The following is a 3,747-nucleotide window of genomic DNA, read 5'->3' on the forward strand; positions in this document are numbered from 1 at the left end:
TCCCTGTTTAGAGTGCTCTTTACCCAGACCACTGAGGAACCTGTCTTGACCTGAACTCCTGACCACAGAAGCTCCCTTACCACCACTCTCTATCTCTCTTTCATCTTCTTGGTGGCTTTGCTTCCTGGCGCTGTCACTTTCTCAAATCATCATGTTCATTTTGTTCCCTTCCTAGAAGGTGAGCTCTGCAACCACAACTTTGGCTTGTTCACTGTTGTGTCTTCAGCATACTGTACTGTTGGCCCACACATTGCCCTAGAAAAATAAGAAAAAGTACCCATCCTGACAGACACAGGGCTGCAGACCCAAAGCCATAGAGCCACAGCTCTATGAGTTGCTGCGATTGATTTATAAAGAAGTATTTCTTTCCAGGCAGAGGCAGGCCTCCATTGAGGTGTACAGGCAGATGATGGGTTTCATGTTAGTCCTTACTTACTCTGTACAGTGGTAGGAGGTGGCTAGAGTGCCTGAAATATGGTAAACACCACAGACAATAACTCTTTTGTCTTTAGAGATGAGGTCTCTCTACATTGCCCAGGCTGGAATGCAGTGGTTATTCACAGGTGAGATCCCACTACTGACCAGCACAGGAGTTTCGACTTGCACTGTTTCTGACCTGGGTCAGTTAACTCCTCCTTAGGCAACCTGGTGGTCCCCTGCTCCTGGAAGGTTATTACATTAATGCCCAACTTAGTGCAGACACCAGATTGGCATAGCATCCTACTTCCCAGAACTGTTGGGCTCAAGTGATCCTCCTGCCTCAGCCTCCTGAGTAGCTAGAACTAGAGGTGTGTTCTATGGTGCCAAACCAGTAACTATTTGTTTAATGAATAAGTTTAAGGGGGTGGCTGTGACAATGTTCATCAGCAGAACACATTCTCCTGGGTCTGGACATGGCAAAAGATGTTCAGCAGTATGCTGGTAAGTGAATAACAAATCAATCTCCAGAAGAAACAACCATCACCACCTGATTTTTCATGTCTGCCAATTTTCATGGTGTAAATAGCCCTATCATGGCCAATTTCAACCTTTTAGCATAATGTAAATGACTTACAAAACTCTTAAAAAATTAATACTTTCACAAGCTATTAGGATGATGTCAATGGCTCATCAGTTCCCATATATCCAATGAACTCCTATCCCAGTACTGAACCTTGGAGATGTCAGATTCTGGGTCACAGACAATAACTAATCCTGCATGTCCTTGCAGAGGTTGTTTATTTATTGTGTGTTGGTATCTTTGTGCATGTGAGGACAAGGAAATGGCCTGTCACCTAGGTGGAACGCAGAGCTCCAAGATGTTTTTGAAAAAAGAGAGGAGGAAAACAAAGTTAAAGCTGCTACCAGTCATCTAATTCATTGAATTTTGCTTTCTTCATCTACAAAATAAAACAATTTTAAATGACCAAACTAGCATTCTATATGCAAGAAGGGGATTAATATAAGGGGAGGGGAACAATAGAAGGTCTGTGGTTTCTGTGTGTGAATGAGTTTGTGCTATGCATATAAGTAATATATCAATCTTTCTAGGGCAGTGAGTAGCATGCATTTTTTTCTAGATGATTTAGGGCGAATTTACCTTGAAACTAAAACAGAGGCTTAAGAACTTTTCCAAATGCCAAGGACACTATTAAGTTAATAAGAACCCAACTGTTGTCATATTTTTTCTATCAGAGCTTATATACGGATTTTCCTCTTTACTTCTCCATACACCCCATTTGACATCCTTTGTTTGACTCTGGATTTCAAGCAAAACTTCAACATGTGCCCAGCAACTCAGACCAAAAGGAAATCCAAACCATCAAGCTGGAGAAGCATAAACCACTGTCATCGGGAGCTCAGTAACAGCTTTAGGAGTTATAATTTCTGATGTTAAACTATCACTTTGCTGGGCAAATACTAGTGTTGAAATATATTATGATGACCCCTCTCCCGACTCCAACCACCGGAGCAAATATCCAGCTTCCAGAAAAATTCACGTGTACATGGATAAGATTGTACCCCTTTGCTGCAGCTTTTAGACAGTGGACACTGAGCTCTAATAGTGTCTGTCATCTCACATGAGCCACTGAATCATGTTTATATATAACTTGCATATTAAAAAGCATCAGCCAAAGTCAATGGTGCTGATATAAAAATATCTTAATAGCTAGTAACTGACTAATGAATACTACTGTAATAACAGTTTAATTTGAAGAATTCTGACAGCTGGTTGCTTTGATGAGCATGGTTTCCAAGGAGTCCTAGCCCCATGCTGAGAACATCTCCAGCCTGCTGATTGATAGCAGCAGTGCAGAACTGTTTAATGTCACCACCTCTCAGCTAAAGTAATAATAAACAGGAATGTTATGGTTTATTTTTCTGTATGAATTGTTCAGACGCTGTATGGTAAGTACCAACTCAATAGGGGATAATAGCTGCCATTCTCCTGGGAGTTGTAACTGGAGGTGAGCCTTTTTTCTTTTTCCTTTTTTTTTTTTTTATCAGCAAGGTTTATATATCAGAATGAATGCATAAATTCTTGGTTTTCTGGTAGATTTGTTTTATTCTTTTATATAGCTTTTGCTCATCCCATTCTGCTTAGCAAGTGTAATTATTCTGGTTAAGATGTAGCTTCCCTATTATTTCTCAGCTTCCCAAGATAGTTTAAAGCAGACAGCTAGGGCATGAAATACATGGTTCTACAACTATCTTAATTATACTGTGTGACTCTGTGTTTGATATGAAATAGCAATGTCTGGGGAGTGAATTTAATCTCGACAGATTTAGGACGATTGCCAAAAAGATTCATTGATTTTTTTTTTTTCCAGAAGCACAATCTTTTATTGTATAAATGTCAGAAACTTCAAATTATTAGGAAATGTGTCAAGAAGCTCAAAGTATAATAACATTCTTTAGAGAGCTTGATTCTGAAGACAGTGCAATGAAATGTTCCAAAAGAAAACATGTCTTATGTTCTTAGAGAATAAAGCTCTGGGATTCGTTTTAATTTGTCATTTTGAACAGGATGAGGCCTCCACTGGGTGCTTTGATGTGAAACCCGGGGTATGATATACAGCCATTCCTTAGTCACTCAGAGCTTTATAAGCCTAGAGAGCAGAGTGTTCAGCAGTCATGGGACATAAGATACTGACTTGGGATTTGAGGCTTCAGAGCTGAACTATGAAAAATCACTGGGATTTATCCTGGTGCAGAGGTCATGAAGAGGGATGGTCATGAAAATAGAAGACAATACTCTGAGCTGTGTCACTTAGTTCGGATAGAGCTTTTGTCGGTCCTAAAACTAAGGGGGAATGCTTAGCATTGGACAATGTATTTCTTCGGGTGATTTTTATTGCAAGTAACAAAAACCTAGTACAAGTGGCTTTAAAAACAGGAATAATATAGTGGTTCACATATCTGAAAAGTCCAGAAGTTGGATGGGCTTTAGGCATGTGGGATTCATGAGGGTTCGAGCTCCACTTATTATTCTCTTCATTGTACTCTACCACCCCTGCGTGCTGGATTCATTCTCAGCTGGCTCCTGTCCATAGCCCCACTCCATCCCTTGCCTCAAGACTGCAAGGTAAAGTCCTCAGATTAATGCAGATTTGACTGTTCCTCTTATCAGAGGGTTTGAAGTCACTGGTTGGCATAGCCATGGAAACTCATGGATGCACAAATGGAAATCAGGGGCTGTTAGCGAGAGTGCAATGGATGCTGGGAGGCAGCTGACAGCAGGGTTTTCAGGGAAGGGCATGCTCTATT

The 3,747-nt window shown here is 40.6% G+C and overlaps 1 non-coding gene across 1 annotated transcript; it reads right to left on the reverse strand.

The window, feature by feature from the left end:
- Positions 1-509: 509 nt before the first annotated feature.
- On the reverse strand, positions 510-813 carry LOC150008912 (signal recognition particle RNA). The gene has a single exon (XR_016511532.1).
- Between the last annotated feature and the right edge of the window lie 2,934 nt (positions 814-3,747).

The sequence above is a fragment of the Furipterus horrens genome, unplaced genomic scaffold (assembly GCF_987537825.1).
Source record: "Furipterus horrens unplaced genomic scaffold, mFurHor1.1.pri manual_scaffold_5, whole genome shotgun sequence".
NCBI classification, from domain to species: domain Eukaryota; kingdom Metazoa; phylum Chordata; class Mammalia; order Chiroptera; family Furipteridae; genus Furipterus; species Furipterus horrens.